General features: G+C 40.8%; 1 protein-coding gene and 1 pseudogene across 1 annotated transcript in view; one reads left to right on the top strand and one right to left on the bottom strand.

Moving 5' to 3' along the window:
• The window catches only part of SND1 (staphylococcal nuclease and tudor domain containing 1), a 413,215-nt gene that overhangs the window by 196,525 nt on the left and 189,951 nt on the right, over nt 1–26,739 (top strand). The gene's annotated exons all lie outside the window — the stretch shown is intronic.
• Nucleotides 1,700–26,690, bottom strand: LOC115303922 (annotated as a pseudogene).

The following is a 26,739-nucleotide window of genomic DNA, read 5'->3' as shown; positions in this document are numbered from 1 at the left end:
TTTTTCTTTCTGACCCATATGACAAAACTTCTCTTGAGCTTCCACCCTAAGAAGCAGCCTACGCCAAGATAATTTTTTCTACCTTCTCTAGATTGATTGGACTTTGTAAAAGAACGTGGAGTTACACTTTCGCTTAATAGTGACTTTGTATTTCTCAGAGCAGAATGACAACCTTCCAGACCCTACAGTATTTTGAACTTCTTCCACTAAACAAGGCATTGTTTATGTCTCTCAACATTTGCATGAACTATAATAGAGAACTTGAAATGACTCTCTGGGGCTACCCCATCCCCACTTTAGTCTTTACGAGACCTCTGTGATTTGACTGGTTTGACTTTCACTGTCAAAGCAGATCATTCCAGATGCCATTATGTAATTTTCTGTCTTGGGGTGTGTGTTTGTGTGGGCGGGTGGTTTTGTTTTGTTTTTAAGTGGTGTTTAATGTCAGGCTAATAAACTGGGTACGTAGGCCTGGTTTTGTCATAATGGCCACAAGTTTGCTTATTTGTCCCTATCCCCCTGAGAGGCGGAGAACTCCCTCCTCCTCACGTGATGCCTACATTTTAGAGGGGGCTCTGGTCATCACAGCTGGCTAGAAAATCCCACATGGCAACTAGCAGTTCTATTCTGAAGAGACAAAGATGGGATCTTAGGAATCTTCTCTCTGGCGGCTCTCACTACCCATTCCTTGTCTTCCTCTGCCCTAAATTGAGCCAATAGGCCTGCTGTTCCTAAACCAATTCTAAAAATTGGTCTTTGCTTACCCACAATTCTTAGGTTCTCATTCTTTAGGGAGTGTCAGGTTCTTTATTACATTTATGATCCTAGGGACCTTAAGTTGTGCTAGTTCATTCTTGGTCCCTTGAAATTTAGAAAAAGAATACATTAGTTGAACTTTCCTGTCTGGGCAGTTTTTCTCAAAACTATATGAGGGAACCACCTGGGGCACTTAAAAATAAAGAATAGTGCCCCATATTTAAAATCTAGGGACCCATATTTGTTCCTCTAAAAATACTATTCTTCACCCCTGGAGATTCTGGGTTTACTGGCCTGGCATAGGGCCTGGTATTAGTGTTTTGAATAGTGATTCTAATGGCAGCCAGTATTAATAAGCTCTATGAAAGAAAGTCTAGAAGAAATAGATTCTAAAACCAACGTTCTTCTGTATTCTCAGATAAATATAGATATGGATAATAGGAAGAATAAAAGAAACTATAAATATACATCTTTCTCAGATCAGCTTTGGTCCCTAAGCAGAGCCTTTTACCTCCACTGATTTCTCCTGCACCAACTCTGCTTAGAATAAACACAGCACGGCCAGCCGTGTAGGGGCTAAAGGGGTACTGGTTATTTCTAGCTCTGCCTTCAGCATGTAGAATGACCTTGGGAAGTCATTCACTCACCCTTTTTGCCTAAGGCCTTTATCTGACCATTTTTCAGAGAGAAAGTGGCGTAAACAGTATTGCTAATATTCTTTCTCAATCTCTTAGGATCTCTTTTGAGTAATCTAAACTTTCTTTAAACCTGTTGTCAGGCTCTTAAGAAAGAGAACATTGACTAGGGGTGTGATTAGGGGTGAGATTGGCAGCAGTGAAGCCACAAGTTTTCCCACTGGCTTTAGTCTAGCCGTGGATTTTTTTTTTCTTTCCAGAGCAATAAACACCTTTATTACATGACTGAGGATAGAAGGTAGAAAAATTTATTTGCCTTTCTGGGCTTTGCTTTTCCTTAGAGCTCCAAGTCCTTGCCCTCTAACACATAGCCATCTGCTCTGCTGCACTGGCCTGGTGTCGAAGTGATGCAGGCAAGGGGCTTGCCCCCCAGCACTGCTCCTCCACAAGACTGCTGCTTTCCGCATTCTTTTTCCTTTACTTTGATCGTCTTTTGTTTAAAATCTCTTTCTCCTTGACAGTCAGCTGGCCCCTTTCTCACAGCCCAGGGACAGCGTATAGTGGGATTCATACCACAGTTGGTAAGGTGTCCTGTCTTCGCCAGGGTTTTGGTGCTGACTGGTTTATTGGTGGCTTGCTTTGTAGAATATCAGCAGTCCTTCTTTTGCACCGTCGACACTTGGAGCCCCAGGAAAAGTTCCCCATGTACAGCCTCAAGGCATCGACTTCTTCCTGCCTCCCCAGCACCCGCGTGGATGTGGCAGGGGCCAATCTCAGTTCTGGCCGTGGGTGTCCCAGCTCATACTTCCTTTTCCTGTGGTAGGGCTTTCTCCTGCCCCTTGTCTTGTGGTGCTTGTGCCAGTCGTCCTGAGGTGCCCAGAGCTCCCAGCGTTGGCTGCGCAAGAGCCAGCCATGGATTTCCCCCTCCCCAGGATTTTGGTGATAAATGCTAGTTTACTTCAAAGTCTGTGGACTTGCAGAATCAGACTTGACCCAGATGGCTAACTCTTCATGATCACTGCCCATGTGTTAGTGGCCTCTTTGCCATGAGCCGCTGACATGAGCTCAGGTGAAGTTGCTTACCTGAAATAACCACGAACAACATTGGAGAGAGCTTTGAACTTAGACCTAATATGCTTTTTACCTCTGTCTCTAATTATCAGATTCATAGATTTTCATCTAATTGGTAACTGATTTAGTTTTGTTTTTTAATTCTTCTCCTTAGGAGGAAGTCTTTGGCAGTATAAAGTGTTAATGTCTTTGTTGTTGGTCGTTTGTTGCTAACTAACCCAAACTGTATTTTTAAATACTTTTGGGGACCAAGGAAATTCAAGGATAATCTGTCCATTTGTTAGACACAATAAATGCTGGTTGTGGGGTTTATTAAAGACTCAAGCCCATAGGTAAATATTTAAGAAGCCCTGGAGTTCATTGTTTTCTGTTTTGGTGTGGAGATTGATGCATCTGAAATTAATGATGTATGTTTTGGTGATTGAGGCATAATTATGTGGCAGCCTTTAGTCTAAATATCCTAAAGTAATTTGCTGTTTTATGCTGATGCCCTTCTCGAGACAACCACATTTTTGACCCTGGCTGTTTTCTTACATGCCTTTCTATTCTTCTATTCAGCTGGTATATTCAGCTGGTATATACAGGTATAAGAAACTAGTCAGTGCCATAATGTTGAATATTCCTTGATTATAACACATAAGAATTTGCATTGTATCACCTGGTCTTAGAGAATTCTTCAAGACTTGTTTTCAGGGAGAGATGTCAATCTTGACTTACAGTAGGTTTGCAGAGGGGGAGAGACTGGAACAAGAAGTATTCCTGTTTCAGTTTGGATTGTTTGAATTGGAGCTGTTTTCCTTACCATACCTGCATTGATGAGCTTTGTGTGTGAGAGGGTGTGGTTGAAAATCATTGCCTATCACTTTTGGCCCTAGCATCTCCTTGGCAACATCTAACCAGTGCACTGCCCCAAGATAGAACCTTAACTAGTAAATAGAAGCCTCTGGCAGCTGTGTTTTTCCCATTCAGAAACTGCGTAGGTATAGGGAGGTCAGAAACTTACCCACCTGAGCCAGCTCCATGTTTTTACCATACTTTAGAGTATTTGTTGAGGGCTTTTATTTTTCACATTGATAGATTATGTCTAGCAGTAAGACAGTACTCATTTTGGACGAGCAGATAGTTCATTGGTGTCATCTCCCATCCTTCCCTCTTCCCCCTCTTCCGCATTCTCCACAGGTTACCTTCCATCTTAACATCTGAGTAGTCTTTTTCTGGAAAGTATACTGTATGGCAGTTCCAAAAAACATGAGCTGAAGAATAAGTTCACTTTTCCTTGAGTCTGGCAGGAATAGTGAGACTATAATCAGTATGTGCTGATTAAACCTGTTTCCTGAGCATAAAGTGTAAATAGTCGTGTCCCCCCTACCCATGCTCCCTGACGCACATACGTAAACACACCCCACAGCCAAAATAAAAAATCTGGCCAGCGTCAGGACTTAACTTCTCCGTCTTCTTTTCTGTCACAAGTTATTTACCTCCAAATTCTGTTTCCTAGGATTTTGAGATGATAATTTCCTATTCTTGACATAACGTATATGTTACCCACTCTTTCTCCTGTAATAACAAAATTGCTGATAGCCATCCAGTCAGCTTTAAAAAAAAATTAGGTAATTCATTTCTAAATTGGAACTTGTTTCTTTCTAATCAGCCTTGTAATGTATTACAGACATCACTCTCAGCATTGGCTACAGAAGTGATTTAATGCTGGGTTTTAATGAGTCCTTCATCAATCCTAGTATTCTGGGATTTATCACTCACTGGCCTTTGACCAGTGGAAATGATGAAAACTTTGATTTCATGCATATTGGATAACACTGGACCATCACCACCAAAGCCATGAATCTTGCCTCTGCGGTGGCATGTGTGATTGGGAGTGCCGCAGCTGGGTGGCTGCTCTCCCAGGCTGAGCACTGCTGCCGAAGGGGGAGCATCATCTCTTTATCGGCTCAGGGTGACCTCTTCCCAGGCCCACTGGATTTGAAGTAGGAGTCTGCTCTGATAGTTTCATCTGCTGGACAGATCTCTCACTTGTGAAGTCAGGCTCATCCTTTCAGTTATTTCCTAAAATATGCTTGCTTGGAGAATGTGTGTCTTAATGTATGCAACTTAGAACTTTTTTTTCCTAGTAAAGCCGATCTTGTTTTTTTCTCACCACAGCTTCATGAGCTGACATTCATGGTGCTGTAAGTCCAGCTTTCCTGCTGCAGAGAGGACAGTGTTGGTTGCTTTCCTTACTCTTAATGGTAGCATTGTGAATGTTCCCGAAAGAGGGGGCTCATTTATGTACTCTGCGTCTCGGGGCTAGAGTGTAATACTCTAAGTAAACGTCATGTGTGCCCCCACCCCCACGCCGCTGCTGAGGAGAGAAGTCACCACTTTAAACTTCCCAGAGGCTCTTATGTTACCCAGTGCTTCCTCCATTTATTTTGAACACATCGATGAGCTTGATAAAACCTCAGCCAGTTCCACATGACAATCGCATGGCAGGATTAATAACATGGAGCCAATTTTTTTACAGGGTGTAAAACTTTCTCTGGTGAGTATGTCCCCTTAACTGCAAATGCTGGGTGTCATAGGAAGTGACCTTACTATTATTAAGTAGGCTCCACGTCCAATGTGGGACTTGAATTCACAAGCCTGAGATCAAAAGTTGCATGCTATACTGATTGAACCAGCTAGGTGCCCCAGGAAATGACCTTTTAAAGTTCTCCTTCTTGGACATCTGGGTGGTGCAGTCAGTTAAGCATCCAATTCTGATCTCTCAGGTCATGATCTGACAGTTCTTGAGTTCGAGCCCTAAGCTGGGGCTCTGCATGCTTGAGATTCTCTCTCTCTCCCTGCCTTTGTTCCTCCTCTTCGCGCTCACGCGCACACTCTCTCTCTCAAAATAGATAAATAAACTAAAATAAAGTAATAAAGTTCTCCTTAAAAAGGGGCACTTGGGTGGCTTAGTTGGTTAAGCATTCAACTCTTGGTCTCAGATCTCAGGATCATGAGTTCAAGCCTCATGTGGGCCCAGAACAGAGCCTATTTGAAAAAAATAGTTCTCCTTAAAAAGCAGTACTTTAAGGCAGGAGTGGCAAACCTTTTCTGTACAAGATCAGATAGTAAATATTTTAGCCTTGAAACCCATGTGGTCTGTGTTATAACTCTTGGACTCTGCCTTTGCAGTGCTGAAGCAACCACAGACAATATGCAAACAGTGGGTGTGGCTGTGTTCCATACTTCAATTAAAAACACACTAAGAATCTGCAGCCCTTGTTTTAAGGACTCGTGCTATGGAAGAATGAATAGATGCCTGTAGAACAAGTAGTAAAACCAGGCATCCAAACGTTAATGAAAATGGATCCTTGTGACTTAGGAAAGCATTTCTGATAGCAACATCATATGTGGATGCAAAACTGTTACACATAAAAATTTTAAGATGGAGGAGAAATTGAAAGAAAACTCTCCAAAAGTGGGTCTGCAACATTCTTTGTTGCATACACTTGTAGAGAGTATAGCTTGAGGACAAATACTTTTGAAATGTGTTTTAAACTATACTTCTAGATTAATAAATGTTTTAAATAAATGTTTGATGATTTCGCTTATATCCAAAGAGTTATATATTCAAAATGAACAAGAAATTCTTCCCACCGTTCGTGTCCCATTCCCCTCCCCACCTCTTTCCGTGCAACTGCATCTCTTGTGATGTTTTCTCTTGACCCCTATCAGAAGCTCACTTTGAGATGAAATGCGGGTTTTGGAAATTGTTTTCAGTATAATCTTTTGGTTTTTCACTTGCTTCTAATTGAACTGTCTCTACACCAGTCACTGGCGATATAACCATTTACTTCCTCTGTTTGGTGGCACAGGCAACTCTCTGTTCTACTTCTAACTGTGGTTTTCCAGTTACTTGTCCTATGAGCACGTCCTTGTTTTTTCTAGGTGTCGAGTCCCAGTTTTTGTATAGTGCTACCTTGGGTCTGTCTAGAACCCCTGAATTTATAAAACAGCAGAGTTTTCCTGTTAGTATTGTATTATTTGCTACCGATTTAATTTTATGATTTCTTTCTTTTTGCCTTTCTCCCTTTTGTCACTGTCCCCAGATCAGCCCTGACTCAACCATATGTTTTTCCTCTTGAAATTTTCAACTGAATCTAGTTCAAGGAAACACTGCCCTGCATAGTAGATTTGCCAGTCTCCTAGAGACAGATTTTCTTTTTGTTCGTCATGCCCTTTTCAGATGCATCTGGAATAACAGCTGTATTCCCACTCTCGAATAAAATATTTTAGGAAAGCATCTCATGGCAAAGCACCTGGACTCTTTAAGCAAGATTGGGGGTAAACTCCAGATCAGATCCATCATCAGCAGGGTGGGAGGATCAATTTTTATGGGTGGAGATAGACCACATGAATAAGGATATGCGTGAACTGGTGTTATAGGCGCACCATTTGTATCTGTTAAATGTAAGGGATTAGATAATCTGTCATTATGCTAATTCTGGGTAACAGATGGTGGAGAGTTCTGCATCTCAACAGCAGTATTCACCATGGGGGAAATTAGCGTGCACCCAGATCAGCAGTCAGGCAGGAATTCCATTGAGAGATGAACACTACTGGTGATTGCATTAGTGTGTCCCTCTAAGGACATCTGCACATATGCTGGCTTCCTTGAATTTCTCTGTGGTTTACTTATCCTTGCCCATTGCCTTTTTGAAGTTACCAGACTTCTTTCCTCCTACCTGTAAAGCATTGGAGGTGGTTTCTTTCCATTTGGTTAATTTAAGAAGATCAAGAGTAGAAGTAGGTTGCGGAAACGTCCCTCAAAGCATTAGTGTATTGCTTATTTCTTCAGAGAAAAGATGCCATACAGCTATCGAAATTATTGTTGATTGCCAGTCTTGAGAAATAAACTTGAGAGGTGAAAAGAGGAGCAGGAAAATGAATGTGCTCTTTCTAAGTACCATACCTTGTCTTTAATGTATATGTATTTAAAAGACATAATTAAATCCTTTGGTTTCACATTTCTAAGGGTCCATCTTGCTCCTGCGGTTTTTTTCTCTGTAAATGATTTTCCCTCAGTACTTTGTTAATGCAGAGCTTTGATGATTATCAACTTACTTATTTCTCTCTGCTTATCCCTCCTCCTAACTGACCGTATATCTGCTTTCCATTACCATTTGTATGTCCTACTCTCCTCTCCAAACTATTATGTTTAATACTAACGCCGATTAAAACTGGTGGCTTTCAAACTTTTTTCCCCCAAATCACCTGTGTAACTTATTAAAAAGTACTCCAGGCAGTGGAGCGGACCCCGCTTTTGTAGTGCTCACTAAAGTACAATCTTCTTTCAACCGACTTTATATCCTTTCATATCAGTCTGTTGACGTAGTGAGCTTGGACAGAAGCCAAGAACCAGACTGGGATCATTGTGAAGAATTGTCCAGGTTGATTGGACAGCTGTCAGAATTGATCCCTGCTCATACAGGGTATAGTTGCAGATGTGCTTTAAATAAGCATGGTCATTGAGGTTTAATGGGTCAGTAAATTGGATTATGCACCTTTGTTCAAGAAGGGGAGCAAACAGTTTGGACTGGGATGCCTAAAAGTCAGGGGCAAGGCAGGGCCAAGCCATCCATAGCTTTAGTTCTCACCAGAGCTGAAATAACTGAGGATGTTTGATCCTGCCTTAGTGACTTTTGGGGGGTTGGGAGAAGCAGTTTAATTAGGAAGGTGTGGTGGATTCGTTTATTTGTTAACAAATCCCCTTTCCTATTCTGTTCTTGCCTACTTACTTTTGCCCTCATTCTACTCCTTGTACCAAGCAACTCAGTCCTAAATCAAAACAGTAGCCTTCTCGATAAGCCTTTTCTAACTGCAGGTTTTCCCATCTCCATTTCTTCCTGCATAATGCTGCTGGCTTAATTTTACATAAATGCTGTTTTCATGTTAGTTCACCACAAAAAGCTATTTTAGATTTCACAGCTATCTTCAGTCAAGCCCCCTACTTTCTTCTTTCACCCCTCATTCTCAGCAGACAGCCGTGTCTCCTACTTTATGGAGAAAACATGGCCTTATCTGGAAAATGCCTTACACTTGTTCTCTTGGCTGCAGACTTGTCTTGCCCCTGCTTGCTTTCTTATCTCCTGCCTTCCCAGCTCCATGGCAGACAGATTTCAGCTTCTTTCTTCTCAAACTAATTTTTCTGCATACATGCTCTCAGTTCTCTCTCTTGGTCTCCTTAGGGATTTTGTGCCATCAGTTAGCCCCTTTCCTTTTAACTAATTTTTAAAAAATTATCCTCCAATCCTCTCTATTATAGCAACTTTTCTCCTTCTCTTCATAGTCAAGGTAATTAAAATTAAAAGAGTTAAAAGCAATTTTAATTCTGCCTCCATTTGCTCTTCATCCCTTTACCGTCTGCTTTGACCCTTCCAAATCATTGAAACGGAGCTTACCTAGGAGACCAGTGTTTCCCTCAAGGACACTTCTCAGTCCTTGCTTGTACTTGATCTCTGCAGTACTTCAAACTTACCACAATCTTTAAAAATTTTTTTTGGTACAACATACTTGATTGGGTTCTTTCTACAAGTGATTACTTCTCTTCACTCTACTTTTGAGGACCCCGTAAATGTTTGTGCTTCCCTGGCTTCCCTCCTCATCAGTCTTCTTAACCCCACTGCAGCCTCCACGGGCGATCCCATTCATCCCATTGCTTCAGTTTTCAAGTAGATCCTGCTGATCCCCATAACTAGATCTCTAGCTCAGTTCTTATCACCTGGCTTCCCCACCAATCTATCCAGTATCTCACTGCTTAGAAACCAAAACTCAGAATGGCTAAAACTGAGCTCATGTTCTACCCTATAAAATCTATTCCTATACTTGAATGATCCCATGTCGTGATTGATGGTGCCACCATTTAGTCAGTCTTATGTTCCACTAATCAAAGTGTCGTCTTTATATCCCTCTCTCTCAATCTCCATACCTGATTATCTACTGATATATATATATCAGGTTTATTCCAGCCTTTTCCTCCTCACTGCCTGGTTTCTGCTGTCTCCATACTGGCCCTCCTGTTTCTAGCCTTACTCTTTTCTGATGCATTTCCCACACTACTGCTGCAATTGGCTTTCTGCTACATAAATCTGATTGTTCTTCTCCTGCTTAAAAGTCTTCGTTAATCATCCATAGCCTTTAGGATTATACAAATCCGTGATCTGGCCCTTGCTTAACTCTCCATGTTTATATTTAACATTCCCTGGCTCTCATCCATCATTTTTGTGGAAAAAAAAATAACTTAAACTGACTATTCTTGAAGTTGTTCTGTTCTCTGTGCCTGGAACATACATTTCTCCTAGCTCCTCTTCCTCCTCCTCTAGCATGTCCCTTCTTAGGGGGGCATTACCATAGGTACTGTGCCGGAACCACGTCCGAACTGGGCATCTGTGTGTGTGCTTCCCCAGCACCCGGTGCTCGCTCACTGTGAGGTTCACAGTGTCACAACACTGGGTCATAAACCTCTCTCTCTCCTGCTCCTTTTTATTCCCAGCACTACAAGTTTTGCCACATACTGGGTCTTTGAGTGAACAAATGTTTAAATACCTTCCATGGCTCCCTACGGGCTCTCTCCTTTCTAGACTCACCGGGGTAGACCTGAAATGCAGATGTTCTCTGCCTCCTGTGGAAACGTTTAGAATTTCAGCTTTGTCTGGGACCCTAGAGGTTCTTCAATTTAGTCCCCTTGGTATGATAGATCAGAAAAATGGGACTTAAAAGATAGACGTCTTTTCTGAAGTTTCTTCTAATTAAAGCTAGAATTGAAACCAAGGTCTCATGATTGCAATCTAAGTGAAACTCAGCTTCGTTTATATGTAATCCCTAAAATGCACCTTTGCCTTAAGTAGGCCACATGAACATAACATGTTTGTTTTTCTTTTCTACTTTGGTTTATGTTTCTTTTTCTTGTTTTCTTTTTCCTTTGTGGTCTATTCAGCAGATTAATTCTTCAGTATGTGATGTGCCAGGTCTACCTGGCCCTGGAGATAAAGTAATGAATACTCTAGAGAGAAATCAGGTTTTTGGAGGGGCAGGAACTTTTTTTCAGTGGTGGCAAACAAATAAATAGAATATGTAGAAGTATGTAGGTAGTCAAGAGTGCTATAGAGAAAATGGGGGGCCCTGGTTGCTTCAGTCAGTTAAGCAACTAACTCTTAATTTTGGCTCATGATCTTACGGTTCATATGATCCAGCCTTACCTTGGGCATTGCTCGGTGTGGAGCCTTCTTAGAATTCTCTTTTTCCTTTTCTCTCTGCTTCTCACCAGCTGGTCCATGCTCTCATGCTTTCTCTCTCTCTCTCTCTCAAAATAAATAAATAAACATGTTTTTAAACATGTTTAAAAAACAAAACTACTATAGAAAAAATAAAACTAAAGAAGGGTAGGGAAGCTAGGTATTCCATGGTTGGAAGGAGGCAGATTTTCAGTAAGGTGCACAGGCCTCACTGATAAGATGATAGAAGCAAAGACCTGAATGAGGTGAAGGAGTAAGTGCTATAGAGGCAAGGAGAACACCAGGGACAAAGGTCTTGTGGTGTAAGTGTGCCTGGACATAAAGAATGCATCACAGCTGGAGCAGAGGACGTGAAGGTGGGGGCACTGAGAGATGAGATCAGCAAGGTAAGGCCACTAGCCACTACAGGTATTTGGCTTTTACATTGAATGAGATAGGAGCCATTGTGGAGTTTTGAGCAGAGAAGTGAAGGCAAGTTTTGTTGACTGTAATCTTCAAAGGATTATTCTGGATGAAGATTATTGTGATTGAAAATAGAACTTTGAGTCTTTGGTGCTTTTCTTGTTAGTAAGTTCAAGTTCTGTTGACTTTTTCTTTAACTTTTATTTTGAAATAATTATATATTCACAGAAGTTGCAAAAGTAGTACAGAGGTCCATCCCATGGACCCTTCAGCCAGCAGCCCCCCTGCAAATGTTATATCTTATATAATTATAGGAAAAAAGTCAAAACCAGGAATGTGGTGTCAGTGTGTGTGTGTGTGTGTGTGTGTGTGTGTGTGTGTCCCTGACCTTTGATCGCATGGGTAGATCCATGTGCCCACCGTCACAAGACAGAAAACTCTTCAGTGATCAGAAGGCAGAAGGATCTCCCTTGTTCTACTACCACGCCTTTCCCTTCCCAACATTCATGACAGCCATTTTCCATCTCTATAACTTTGTAATTTCAAAAAGATTATATAAATGGGATCATACAGTGCATAGCCCATTGAGGTTGACCTTTTTTATTCAGCATAATGCCCTTGAGATCCATCTGAGTTGTGTGTAGCAGTAGTTTTTCCAATCTTTGTATGAAATGCGGGCAGGTTGTCATGGTGGAAGATGCCTGCTTTATGACCTGAGACTTGAGTTCCAGTCCAGGTCAGTCACTAAATAGTTTATAATGTCTCTGAATCTCAAATTAGCAATCTATAAAATGAGGGGCTTGGAGTAGGACACTAAGACCATTTTAGCTCTAACCTTTGAAATTAAAATGAATGAAGTATTACTGGTATTTCCTTATATCTATAGTAATGAAGTTTACCTCTCTTGTTAGTATTTACTGTGCAATAATCTTCTATAATCTCAAAAGGGCTACTAAAGAAACATCTCATAATTGTTTTATTCACATGTTGCTACTACTTACATTATTCAAGCATAAGCCTGGTAGGTAGGTCAAAATAGTACTTGGCAAACAATGAAAATATAAAGGTGAGTCTGATTTTTTTTTCCACTATGTTCAGTGATAAGATCAGTAGTAAACCTACTCTGCATAGTCTAGTGAGCACAGAGGTGCAGGAAATTTAATGGATTCCTGTTAAATGACAGCTCTACTCTTGTACCAGTTATTTGAACACATTTCTATTAATGAGTTAAGGCAGTTACTTGCCACTGAAAAAAGTACTTCACTGAAGTAAAAGGAACTAGCCAGTGAAGAGTCCACAAGTTTGGACTTTAGTTTCCTTGATAGAAAATCTACCATATGGAGGTTCCTGAGTGGCTCAGTTCATTAAGTGTCCAATGTCAGCTCAGGTCCTGATCTTACCATTTGTGAGTTCGAGCCCATGTCTGGTTCTGTGCTGATAGCTCAGAGCCTGGAGCCTGCTTCAGTTTTTGTGTTTCCCTCTCTATCTGCCCCTCCCCTGCTTGCTCTCTGTCTTCTCTGTCTCAAAAATAAATAAACATATAAAAGAATCTAAAAATAAAAAAACCTAAATAGACATAAAAAAGAAAGAAAGAAAATCTACTATGTACCTTTTTTTTTTTTTTGCACTCATCTCTATCCCCTCTTTAAATTCTCTTGAACATTTGGATAATGTAATACATATTTTTTTAATGTTTATTTATTTTGGAGAGGGAGAGAGAGAAAGCACAAGCAGGAGAGGGGCAGAGAGAGAGAGGGAGACACAGACTCCGAAGTAGACTCTAGGCTCTGAGCTGTCAACACAGAGCGGGACACCGGGCTCAAACCCAGGAACTGTGAGATCACGGCCTGAGCCAAAGTCGAATGCTTAACCAACTGAGCTACCTAGGTGCCCCAGTAACATATTGTATCTTAAAGATATAGTGGACATTAAAGTGTTTAACAGAATAATATTTGTCAAGAACAAGTAAATATTTGTCAAGCATAAATAAATTTGTGAAGTAGCCTGGCCTCCCATCCTCTCCCACCACGGTTTGTGTGCCCAGAAAGGATAGGGATCTTCCAAACCCTCGCAGAAAGAGTGGAAGGAATTGTGCCTGCTGTTCCAGTTTTCCACAAACCACAACCAGAAATGTGTATAAACATACCTTCATGTTTACTGAAATGATACACAGTCTATATTGCCTTGAATATTATCAGCTAGTGCTATATAAAAATATTGGTAAAAAGATGAAGCCATTATAGAATATGTATGACTATTGATCAGTAAATGGTCATTCATTTTTAAATTATGTCTAGCTTACATTCATTCTATCTAGTCTCATCGACTCCCCTTATTTTATAGATACAGAAACTGGTGCAGGCTTAGTTCCTTTACAAGAGTTTAAAGAGCCAGAGAGCTGGGGTAAGACCGAGATCCTCTGCCCTGAATCACTGCTCTGTGCCGTGAGTTCTCTATGAAACAAGCTCATAATCGCTCTCTATGGCTGCAGAGGGCTGGAGGAAGCGAGAAACATTAAGTGGCTTTCACTATTGAAGAATAACTAAATATGCTGTGTGTAACTTCTCTCAGAGAATTGATCAACATTTATTCTTAACATTCCTTTTTTATCATATTCATCTGTTTTACTATGTTATCCTGTCTCTTCACTCATTTTTAATAATTTAGATGAAGGTGTTTTTTCTTACTCTTCACTCATTTCTTACTGTTGTCCTGTCTCTTCACTCATTTTTTATAATTTAGATGAAGATTTTTTGCCCTGTGAAAGTGTTGATATGAGATAATGCCTTGTGTTAGACCCTCCTTTTAAAAAAAAAAAAAAAGACTCAGCCACACTGTCAATGTCTTTTTTTAGAAAGTCAGTTTCCTCTTGTGTGCATTTTGGAAAGCAAACAGACCAAATAAACTAAGCTAAAATGGAATGGTTATAGTTCCTAATGATACAAAATTTTGGACCTGGTAAGCATTTCACCACTTCTAATTTGGTGTTGGTGGTGTTGTTGTTTTTTTTAATCCATTAAAATGTATGTAGTTGGGACATCATTTTTGTTTAGAAACTCAAATTAAGTAACTAGTAGAATATCTCTCTCACTAACAGCAGACCTACTTTACATTTACCCATGTTCATTCATTTTTAGAAGCACTTATAATTGATCTCTACACCTAAATGTAGTAATAGCATAGATACATGTTTTCTTGACATTAAACTATTCACCTTTCATATATTACGTGTAGCTTTAATGTTTATGGACATCCTAAACTCACTTTTGTTTCTTCTCCATCCATATCCCGCCTCTCATCTTTTCCTGCCCTTCTCTTTTCCTTAGCAAGGTGACTGGAGCTCTATGGATACAGGTTGGTTGGGGAACCTCACAGAGAATCAAGTATTCAGGTCCAGATCACACCAATAAGTCCTTACCCAGCTAGTAGTGGGGTCAAGGTAGAGTTCTCCTCCCTTATACTAAGTACCTAAGCAGAAAGCTAAAGATTATGCTGCCCCACCACCTGCCTTGGACCCTGTGATGGGGTGACATTTGGATGAGACAGTGAGACTCTGGGAAGATAGCACCTTGTACAGCCTTTGTTGGGCCTTCAGACTTCTTTCTGCAAGCCTTAGTGCACCACCAACTCTCACCGTAGGCCTGGCTCCTAGGTTGCCTCGGTTAGAGGATACTGTGCGCAGGGACTTTGTCTTTAAACTCTTGGGAATCCAACTTCATGATGTCAGTTAAATCCATTCAGATGCTATTGGTTGCAAGGAACAGCAATAAGTCATGCTAAAGAAGAAGAAGATAGGTTGGGAAGTTATGAGGAACTAAGAAAACTGACCTAAGGCCAGAGCATCAGTCTTGGATAATAGATGGAGATCAGGGCAGCTCCAAAGGGTCAAGATCCAAGAAACAGGTTAGTCTTTACTTTGGTGCAGTGTGGCTCTGACACCATTGTAAATGAATTCTGATCGCCTCCTCTCCTTTGTGTCACTCCCAAGGCAGGAGCATTTAATTGACAGAGCCATTGTCAGTGTGTTCATGCACTGGCTGCTATGGACAGAGTAGGCATCTGATGATTTTCAACTTTCATGGTGAAAGCTTCTAAAATGGTATATTGCCCTCTGTTAAAAGGGGGGTGGCACTTGTCTTACATGTGTAAAGACCATGCACAAAAGTATGGAATGACTACAGTCATCGTTTGTAGCAGGACCTCTTCTGGGTCAGTGGATTAATTCATGAGTCCAGAACAATGGTAGGGTAAAGACCCCCCTGAGTGACTATACACATTCAGTTAATGCCCCCCACCACTACTGATGGGGTGAAGTTTGAGGACATTCTCACCACACACCTCTGTCCATGCCTCCCACACTGCTCTTTTGCAAAATGTTCAGTTCTCAAGGGAAAGGGGAGCATAGAAAATAGTGGATGAAGAAAGCTTACTCAGGTTTACAATGTACATTTTTACCTTGTGTTGGAATATATATTGAGAGAAAAGTCATCAGATTTTTTTCACTGTCCCCCTAAAAAGTCCTCTGACTGCCGAGAAGACAATTATTATTATACTTAGTTACAATTATTATAATTAAATGTTTAGTATGTATTTCAGCCAACATTAGTAATAGGGTGATCAATTTATAATATTTGGCTAGATATTTTTTAATATTCTATTAAGTTTTTAACATATTCAGGGCAAATTGGATAATTCATAAACACAAAATACATATTCCTATTTTGTAGAGTTTTTAAAAGACACCAGTATAATAAAGGGAAATAGGCTGAGAATCTGAAGGCTCTTAGATGCCCATAGTGGTGGTGTCATTCTCTGCATTTCATTAAACAACCCATTTAAAAATGTTCAGTTTTTCTCTGGGTCTCTATCTGTTTTTTGGTGAGTTTTCGATTGGTTTATCTCTCTGGACATTTTTTTTGCTCAAAAACTCTATGACTCAGTTATTACTTTGTTTTTATCCAATGCCCACAGAACCCCCTGGGAACTTGAGAGTGGAATCAGTCAGCTAGCCAATAAATAAATATTAAGTGTCTACTAAGTCTTTGGCTCATTTTGGACTGGTAAGGAACATGATCTAGTTAGGAAGACCAGATGCATATGCAAAGGAAGAAAATAAGATACAGCAAGGCAAAGATGAGTGCAAAGTGAGTGGCGCAGCCAATAGCATATAGACGGGAGAATGCAAGCCACTTACTTGGCAGCTAAATAGAGTAAGATTGAGAAGATTGAAGGGCATTTAATGGAATAGGTTTAGAGAGATATATGAGGGCTCTGTTGCAGAATGCCTTTAATAGTCTGTTACTCTAATTTGTGGCCCTGTTTAGTCAAAGGAAAACTGGAATTGGAATAAAATATCTAGCTTCTAATCATGGCTCTAACACATAGAAACAGGATTGCTTGTGGTAAGCCTAAAACTGTTTACTGTTTATACATGTCTTCTCTGCATTGCAAGCAGGAGTAGATTAATGTGTGTTCAAGGCCTATCCAATAGTAAACTCCCAGTAGATGTTCATTAAATCTGAAATTATCTTTTGAGTGAAAATCAAAGAAATAGTTCTGTCATCTGATGCTTCTAGCATGAGGTTGGGTAGGTGGTTAGCAACATCCTTTTCATCACTGAAATGCCAATTCTGTGTGCATAGCGTTTCTTGGTTACAACTTGTCGCTTATGACCTTTATAAACTTTCTGCACCTCATGTTTCTGCAAAATAGGGTCGATGAGAGTTCCTAACCCATCAGGATTTTGTGACCATAAAGTAGATTTAATTAATGTGTAAAGTGTCAGAATAGTACTAAAAAAAGAATCCGTTTCCCCTCTTTCCCTCTATTTACTTTCTCCTAACCCTCCCCTCCTCCTTCCTTTCTTTCTGTGTCCCCCTTCTCTCCTTCCCTTCCATTATTGTTATTTAATATATGATAACTTAATATTGTCACTGTATTGGAAAATTGCAAACAAAAGCTCTCTTATGATTGTGGTGGGTTTGAGAATGAGGAGTGTTCGCCACAGCTACGCTTTTAGAGGCTTTGGCACACAGTGCCTGGAATTGGGCACAGCAGGGGCAAGGGGGAGGGGAAGGGGGCGGTGACGTAAGTAGCCCAGGTGAGAGGCAGTGGGAGCTGCAACTGGGCTAGAAAGAAAGGAAAGAACGCATTCATGAGAGAAACAGTGGAAATTTGAGTTCAAAGTTTTGACAGCTAATTTTATGTGGAAATAAAAGACATCAGGCCGAGGGGACCGGATTATGGTGGCCCTATGGTTGGAGATGTTAGGAGAATGAGCTGATTTAGTAGATTTTAGAAAAGCTTAATCTGGGGAAGGGAGTGTTATTTTTGAAATGCTGAGTTTTACATGGTGATGAATCATACGAATTCACATGTCCTGCAGAGAGTTGGAAATGTAACTGCATGGCATATTTAGCATTGAGGAGACCATTTTGGCTGGATTGGGAGTACATGTTTGTTAGACAGTTTACTTTCTTCAAGCTGGATCCAATATTTAATTGCTTAATTGTTTTTGAAGATCTGTTTATCTCCTGGAAAGAAGCATGCTTGTCTCGTAGAGGGAGTGTCACTTTGGGTACATACTCCGCATTCTGTCCTGTGGTATAAGGGAGATTCAGAAAAGTCCATGCATGCAGTTTCTGTCTACTAATCAGACATTTTTTCTTCACTGTTTTTCTTCTGTCTTATTTTGAGGGTTGCAGATTGGGGAAGATATTAGATATTTAAGGGTAGATGTCAATTCATTGCCACTTACATTTAACATGCTCCTCATATATCATCCAAGGTTCCTCATTGTCCTGAATTCCTCAGATATGACTGCTAAATGCAGCGATACTCAGAGGAGAATATAATACCACGGTTTTCCTTGTCTTATAAAACTGTAACCGTGATATTGCTGAATAAGGGAAACTATCACGTAAGAGGTGGCAACCACATGACAGTACTGTAGAACTCCTGGGGTGGGGGTGGGGGCAGAATAAAATTGTCTATTTAGTAAGCATAACTGTTTTATGTAACTATTTGATGTTATGCTTCTTCCTTCTCCTTTTCGAAATCACTTTGACCCATATTTTTCAACACTCTTCTCTCTACTAGCCAGAGTTATAAAGTGGGTTACATGTTTAATTCTATGGCTTCCAAGTATGTTTTTGTCATATTTTCCTGTCTGTTAGTTGTTCTTTCAGGAGATCGAGAGTCGGTATGATCTCATGTAGGGCATGAGTGGAAATAAGGGAATGAGTGTGATAATGGCTTAGAGACACGTTAAGGTAGAGAATTAACTATTCTTGACAGGTTGAATATGAAGTGACATCTCTTCACCCCACTTTTGAAACCCTAGTCCCTACATAGCTTTGCTTCTATTTCTTTTCTTCCAAAACCGAAGAGCACTGTTGGTTGCTCATTAAGACATGGCTGAAACTCGAGAAGCTTTTGTCAGTGCTCAGGAGTAAGCCTGTTACTAGTAATGATGTTCTGATGGATGCGTGCTCTGGGGGTTCAAGGACTTACCTGTCTACAAAACAATTTATTCACAGAATGATTTTTGTTCTTTTTCTTTCCCCTCCATCTTCCCTTTCTCCTTCCCTCCTTCTTTCCCTCCCTCCTGTCTTGTCTTTCTTTCTTCCTTTCTGCCAGTCTTATTTATGGGCTTTCCTTGGTTTCATTCAAATTGTGTATCCTTTTGAATTCTTCAAACTAAAGTAGGTCTCTGTTAGTGTTTACTCTTTCCTTCCACATCCTCCTCCCCCTGAGGCAGAACGATTAGGATTCATTAAAGTATAAAGAGAAGACAGCCCTTCTCAAGGGTGTGTGATTTTCGGATCTCAACTCGAGTCTTGAGAAAATGCTCTCCCTGACAGAACAGTTGTATTTAGAACCTGGACCTATTCTGAATGCTCATTAAGTGTAAACTAAAACTTTTCAGAGAGCTTTGTTCAGAACAGTGGATTGTTTTGCTTGATTTGCTTCTAAGGTGTTCCCGATCAGTCCCATTCCATACTTGGTTGTTCGTGCGTCTGGCTTGCTTCTCTGTGGGCCATGCTGTGATTTGTGTTCCACATAACCACAGCGGGTTGGTGGATCTCCAGAGTGTGGACCAAGGATGTCATATGCTAAGACTCCAGGTACCTTAATATAGCCCATGATAATTATTGCTTTTCTCCCCCATTTCACCCTAGTTTCTGGCTAAACCTGTCTAGGGACGTCAAGTCAGTTGAATCTTCCTCTTTGTTTTTGATTTGAGACATGAATTCTGAGAAAGTCTGTAGCCATTCTTCAGATCCTTTGGTGGTCATCCTGGTATCAGGACATTTTAAACAGAAAAAGGAACCTTTGAGAGTAAAAAGATTTCATTTTAGTTATTTTTAGAATTACATTAGTTCAAAGGGGGAGTAAAAAAAAATAGGGACTATGGTAGGAGAGAGATTTGGTCAATCTATAAAGGATGTTGTGCCACCTCAGATGTTTCTAATTATTGGTGCTTCTAAAACAGAATCTCCTGTCTACATATGCTGCTTGGTTATGTGGGAAGTGCCTTCTGGCTGTATTTTAAGGAAGATGTGGATCATTGTTCCAGATTCATGGGACCTTAGTCCCTGGAGATTGGAGCATGAAGGACTCTGGGTGCAGGGGGCAGTGTGTGATCCCCTGGAGACTTTCTTATGAGTTTTCAGAAGCTACTTGTTGCTCTGTAAGACTTTTTCTTAGTTTGAGGCCTGTTTGAAAAACAGTAACATGATAAAAGAGACCTATTCATTGCCCATTGTCTGTAGATGCCTCTCATCTAGAATTTCACTCTTGTCCTTTATAGCCTTATTTTGTCAGCCTATAAAAACTAAGTCTATCTCACACCTGAAATTGTCAGGTTCTTGCCTCAAAGGACATAGATATTAGAGGTCTTAGTGTGAACTTGTAAAGAAGATCTAAAGGGAGCCTGGCTTTTGGACCTGTTAGCCATTAATCATTTTCCCCACTTCTGTATTATCTTTTAGAGTGGAGAGCCAACCATAGGATTAAAGGTGGACCTAATATACTGAAGAAAACAGCTTTCTCGTCCTTGCTGTTTTTTGCCTCCTTGTTAAATCCTGTGATGACCTCTCCCTCCTTCCTTTTTTCTTACCTGTTTGCAAAGAAAGACGTCAGCACCCTTTAGCTTCTCTGTGGTTCAGTGCCACAGTAGAACATCCCTGTGTAGCTGAGGCTAAGTGAGATGTGCCATCTGGTATGTTAGAAATCAATATTGGAACCCTGTCAACTGGGGACCTCCATCCCAGCACTTGTGGGGAAGCCTGTCTTTATGGCAGAGGTACAGCCAATATGAAAAGGATGAGAAGGCAGTTTTTTGGCTTTAAGACATTGGAGTCTTTGAGGATCATGGATGACGGGGGGCCTGATGTCTTGTTGGATCCATGTTCTCACAATGAATAGCCATGGCGTGCATGTCGTGCTCAATTTATGAAATTCGACTACAGGGCCTTGAAGATACTGTAAACATTGTATGGAAAATTGTGTGTGTGTGTGTGTGTGTGTGTGTGTGTGTGTGTACACATGCACACATGTGAAATATGAACCTCTAATGTGGACATTGTGATTTTTGTAAATGAATTGAGCTGTTGATTATCTTTCAACCCTTTCTTGAGCCTTGACTGTGGTGTAGAGCTGTTTCTTTATAGGCATTATTCTGAATATGTGTCCATGTGTATGTTTGCTTTGAGGAAAATATTCTACTTTTGCAATCACCATGGACAGCTCAGTGACTGATAAATGTAGATGTTTTCTAAGTGGGAAATGTTAAGCTCTAACAGCTAGATGAAGATCTGTGAGCTCCAGCCAATGAGAGTTAGCTGTTAATCCCTATTAGGATGGAGAATGGAAGGGGGGCGGGGCCGGGATGCATGCCTGTGTGCAAGTGTGTGTAATGGTATTACTCTCTATGTCCACTCTTGAAATACTTATGCATGTAAACCCAGGTTCTGTTTTAGGGGGGTTTGTTTTGTTTTATTTATTTAAAAATTATTTTTTACTTTTAGGGAGAGAGAGAGCATGTGTGGGAGAGAAGAGCTGAGAATGGAGAGAGAAAGGGAGGGAGGGAGGGAGGGAGAGAGAAAGAGAAAGAGAATATCCCAAGCAGGCTCCACACTCAGCACAGAGCAGGATATAAGTCTAAGTCCTATGATCCTGGGATCATGACCTGAGCGAAAATCAAGAGCAGATGTTTAACCCACTGAGCCACTCAGGTGCTCCCCCGCCCCTCCCCCAGTTCTGTTTTATCAAGTGATGCATTCCCTTTAAATTAGTTCTACTGTTAGGATCAAATCCTGGAAGTCACAGAATATGGGAATGAGACAGTGTATGAATGTATATACCAAAGGTTATTCATATAAGTAAAAGTGTTAAGAATAATGGAATATAGGTTTCGTGCTGTCAGAAGGAAAGAAAATGAAAATGAACACTGTAATGTTGGGGTAGGGTTGTAGGTATCTTTGTGAACTTCTGGTATATTAGTTCAGGTTCTCCTAAAAAACCGATGCCAAGGCAGAATAAGACATTAAGGAGATTAATTGGGGAAAACCCTTTTGAGGGAAAATGGGAAGGGAGCTGAAAGAGTGCCATTAGACTGCAGTGCAGGCCTAATCTCTGGCAAAGGATGGGCAGAAAGGAAGGTTGAATTGCAGAAGTCTAATTGGCCAAGTTCTAAAGAGTTCCCATAAAGCCAACAACGAGTCCTCAAGCCAGAGTTGCCGTCAGAGGAGTCCCACGTGTCTCAGCAACAGGCCTGCCTCGGTATCCGCTGTGCTCAGGCTACAAGCAGCTGGTGGGAAGCATCGCCTTGGCTTGAACAGTGATGGATTTCAGAGCACAGCAGCTGGGACTGTCAGTCAATTATACTTCCTGCAGTCAGAGATCCGAGAGGCACATTTTCCTGACTGCCGCACATGGTTCTCAGTAGATATAGATTGATATAGAAATAAATGTATAGAAATAAAGATGTGAATGTAGGCTATTTAGATAAATGGCTAATTCCAGAGCTGCAGAAAACTGCACAAGAGAAGACTAGAATATGTTGTTACACCAGAAAGCACGGAAGTGCTCAAGGAATGATGGGGGTGGAGGCATGTCCATAGGAACCAGAAACCAGTTTGACATGGCTCCCACTGGCCACATTGGGAACAATTTCAACATCACAACAAATAGTGATAGTAATGGATTATGACTTTAAATGAAATTATATTCCATGACATTATATTGATATAATTAAATAAATGAATAACTTGGGAATTTGAGGGATGGAAATTACATAACTCAAAGGGCCTCCTCAAAAAATACCTATTAATTATAAAGAGAAAAATAGTAACTTTACAGTGGAAAAACCTGATCAAATGATCGTGAACACTGTCAGTAAATTATGCATTTCATAGGAGGCCAAGGGAACAATCCATCCATCACATCATTTTGTGGTATTCCTGCCAGAGCTGCATAACTTGGATCTGATCACAAAGAAACGTCGGCCAAACCAGAATAACTGACCTATACTCTTTAAAAAGTGTCCAGGCCATGGGGTAGCCTAAGAAAGAATAAAGAACTGTTCTGGTAGTACTATGGAGACTTAGATCCCCCCACCCCCCAAGTATTCTATTGGAATAACTGGCAAAATTTGGGTAGAGTTTGTGGTGGTAATGTGTCCTTCTGTTCATTTTATTTTTTGACTTTGTAGGCAAATACCTGGTCTGTAGGAAATGCACACTAAAATTTTGAGGATGAGGGTATAACAGGTTGGTTACTCTCAAATGGATCAAAGAAGGAGGGCAAGGTCTTTGTTACAATATGTCCAATTTTTCTGTAAGTTTGTATCAAAATTATACACATAGACACTGCTAAAGTAATCAGGACAATCTTCAACAATTATCTGACCTATCAATGTCTTGGAGTAGGCGCTAAGCAAAATGTGATCAATTATAAACTACTGTAATTCAAATCCACTTTTGAAGAAACCTCTTCTCATGTGTGGGCCTAGAACACCTGTTCACTATGTTGGCAGAATATAGCACCCCATGGTTTCAAATGTATCTTATATTGGGAAAGTGTGAGCTTTTTGCAACCTGCTTACTATGGAAACAAGTGGAGAGGGAAGATGTCAACTCCACGGCGACCTTTTGAGAAAGCCTGTATGTGAGGCCTGTGTTGCTTGTGTTTGTATCAGGAACACCCGACCACGCCTGATGGAAACGGTTCACTGTTACCAGAATATAAATTTATCTTTTAGTCTGTAGAAGCATTTCAGTCCCAGCACTAATTCCTTGTATTCCTAGCTGATACAGAGAGAGGATTTCCTGTTACACTTCCAAGGTTGTTAGGTCCCTTTTTGTATGCTGTTTGTGAATTATCCATTTGAGCCAGACGTGTAATTTGAGTAGAATTACTGATACACTCAAGAAAGCAGAACTTATAAATTTGGCTAAAGCAGCCTAATGCCATGGCACCCAATTCAATGGTCTCCTTTTTTCACTGGGCAACTGATGAATATACCAGTGTCAGGTTATGAGCCATCGTTGGCGAAGGGGAAAATCTCTGGACCTTTCATTAGTGGCCAAAAGAAGTGAGTGAGAGAGTCAAGTATATAGACCTACGCTAATTCCATTCTTTTCTCTCTCTCCCATCCATTCTCTTTCATTTCAAATTTTAGATAATGGGGAGGAGAAAGACAAAAGCTGGTAAGGCATGCAGATGTTTTTGTCCTTAACTCTATGCAGGGCAACCTTGGCTAGTCGACACTTACGATAATAATGTTCCAGGGTTGTATTTCCAAAGTGATTAGGTGTTTTTTTGATAATCCAAATAATATCTCAAAAATTTCAAGAGGTATTAAGACAAAATTAAATGTGATTTTGCCACATCTAAAAAGTTATCCTGGGGTGCCTGGGTAGCTTAGTCAGTTAAGCATCTGACTTTGGCTCAGGTCATGATCTTGTGGTCTGTGGGATCATGCCCTGCATCTGGCTCTGTGCTGACAGCCCAGAACCTGGAGTGTGCTTCAGATTCTGTGTCTCCCTTACTCTGCCCCTCCCTTGTTCATGCACTGTCTCTCTCTGTCTCTCAAAAATAAATAAATGATAAAAAACAGATAAATAAAAAATAAAGTTATCCTAAATAAACTAAGTTCATTCGTAAAATATTTACTGCCTACTTTATGCCAAGTATTGTTCTAGGCACTTCAGTACAGAAATATGCAGCCCTTACCCTCTTAGACCTCATAATTTAGAAAGGAAGATAGACAGTCAATTTATAATTGTAAGACGGTGTAATGAATTCTCACAGTGGAGCACACACCAAGAAAAAAATACATGTGATGTTATTTTCACATGGTTGGCTTGTAGTAAATACCCAATAATGACAGCTGTTATTATTTTGTGTGCTTTTACTCTTCTCATTGCTCACTAAGCACCAGCACCACTGTTCCTCCAGGAGAAATCTGTAATTAGGGATAAGAAGGGAAGAGAACATGGCTTACGCTCTAAGCTGTGAAGAGCAGGGAGAGGCTGGTCGTGGGCAGGTTGTGGAGTGGGAGTCCCAGGCCTTACCTGGTTTGTCTGAGAAAATCCGTTCGCTGACAGGATACAGGAGGGAAGGTTTGTGCCCTTGGTTCTCTGCTGGTGGTGCAGGTAATCAAGTTCAGTTCTTTAAATTGATTTGAACAGCCCTACCAGGGGTGGATCATTAAACATTTGTACTGTTTTGCTTTGTTTTCTCTATCTTTTCATGTAGAAGCGTATTTGTGTGAATCTTTTCTTGCCTGTTCAGTCATTCCAGCTTTCTTCTCCAAACCTCATGTATTGACTGTAAAATGTCAATGTTCAGTAGTTCAGAATGCAGTAACTAATAGGTGTTTGTTTTCGGACATTTCAAGTCCCCAAGACTCTCAACCTGTCACAGGGGACATAGGTGGAGGTGTCCCCATTCTTCTCTCTGGCCTGTTGGTGGGTGGAGCCGCCCTCCTGCTCTTTTGGGGGCTTCCTGGTAACACCCTCAATTAATTCTCACCATATAGGAATACCTACAGCTGCTGACTCGGGGCTGTTGGCGGTGTCCATGCAGCCAGGCCCCACCCTGTGATAATGACAGTGTTTGCCAGCACGCTTCTGCGGTGACTCAGGAGACAGGGTGGCCAGCAAAGCAGCCTCTTTGTGGGAGTGGATTTTGAGAAGTGCTAATTCCGTGGCGGTTTAGAGATATTAATATCGTGCTGGCAGTAGATAAACAGGCAGCAGAGGGGCACATAATGAGAGAGAATCAGCCATAGCATCTTTTCCTATTTTCTCTACTCGCACATATTTTTTTCTCATTCTTTTAAAAAAAGTTCCTGGGTTTTGATGAGAGCCCTTCAGTGGCTTAAATATGCACATAGAGTGGTTAGTCTAATCACCAACATCTCCAGAGTCCCGAGTTCTAAGAACACTAGTGTGTTAAGAGTTAACTACATTTACAAACAACAGTAAATCCTAGCATATGGTACGGTAGCCTATTGCTTACCCTACCTCCTCCCTAAAGGGCAGTCAACCAGATGGTTTGAGTGGGGCCTTTGGTGCAACTATGACAGACACAAAGAAAGACATAATCACCACTCTCCCCCAACAGTAGCATGCCTCTTGTCTTCTAGTGCTGGCCACAGGTAATTTTTGAAAATTTGTTTTTTGCAGTTTGCAGCTTGTTTTTGCTTCACATCAAAGGTTCCTTTGCAGCGTGGGGAGGAACCAGGCGAATATGCCTCATTAGTTGTCTGAGCGTCATTTCCAGTGTACTCTCTAGTTAGAGTATACAGAGGCGACGTCGATGGTGACACCTGTTATTCTGATAAAGAAAAGAAGATTCAACACATTTGAGAATTGCTTTAAGCAGGATTCTAATCAGAATATTTCTGTAGTCCTAAAAGGACTCTTTATCTGGAGTATTGTTCCAAAGCTGCTCATCTCAGATTTTATACTTTTTACTTTATTTGTTCCCCCATCTGGTGCCATTTCTTCATAATGAACTCTCATTCCACCACAATAACCCTCCTTCCCAAATTCATTCATAGCCTTACCTTTTAGAAGCCCCCTTTGGGTGGGAGAACCGAGTTCCGAGGAGAAGAGAACTACTGGGGGTGTTATGTTAAACTAACCTTTCTAACATTGTCAAGTTGGAATAGGCATTTTCTAGTTATACTATAGGCTAGAAAGGGGATTTTAAGAAATTTAGGTCATGCTTTTATGTGTTCTTTTTATCTGTGTGCCTGATATTTTAGAGCAGACTTTTCTTGAGGGTAGTGGCTTGTTTATAACATTCTGTAAATAGCCCTGTCTAATGTGGGCTTTTTACAGATATTTTCTGCTGGTTTTTATGTATGGATTGATATAGCATCTGACTGTAGTAACCAGAAAGATGCTGAGCTAGGGAACTTTGTTATTCCACCTTTTATTTGGATTTCTAGCCTAACAACTCACTGGTCTTGAAATCCTTAGCTTCTCCCTCCCTGTGTCAGGATGCATTAAGACCTCCAGGTGTTACCTGTCATTATTCCTGTTGACTGAGCCCCATGTGCACCTCTAGTGCTCACTGACCCA

The sequence above is a fragment of the Suricata suricatta genome, chromosome 2, assembly GCF_006229205.1.
Source record: "Suricata suricatta isolate VVHF042 chromosome 2, meerkat_22Aug2017_6uvM2_HiC, whole genome shotgun sequence".
In the NCBI taxonomy this organism is placed as follows: Eukaryota; Metazoa; Chordata; class Mammalia; order Carnivora; family Herpestidae; genus Suricata; species Suricata suricatta.
This window is presented reverse-complemented; position numbering and strand designations above follow the sequence as displayed.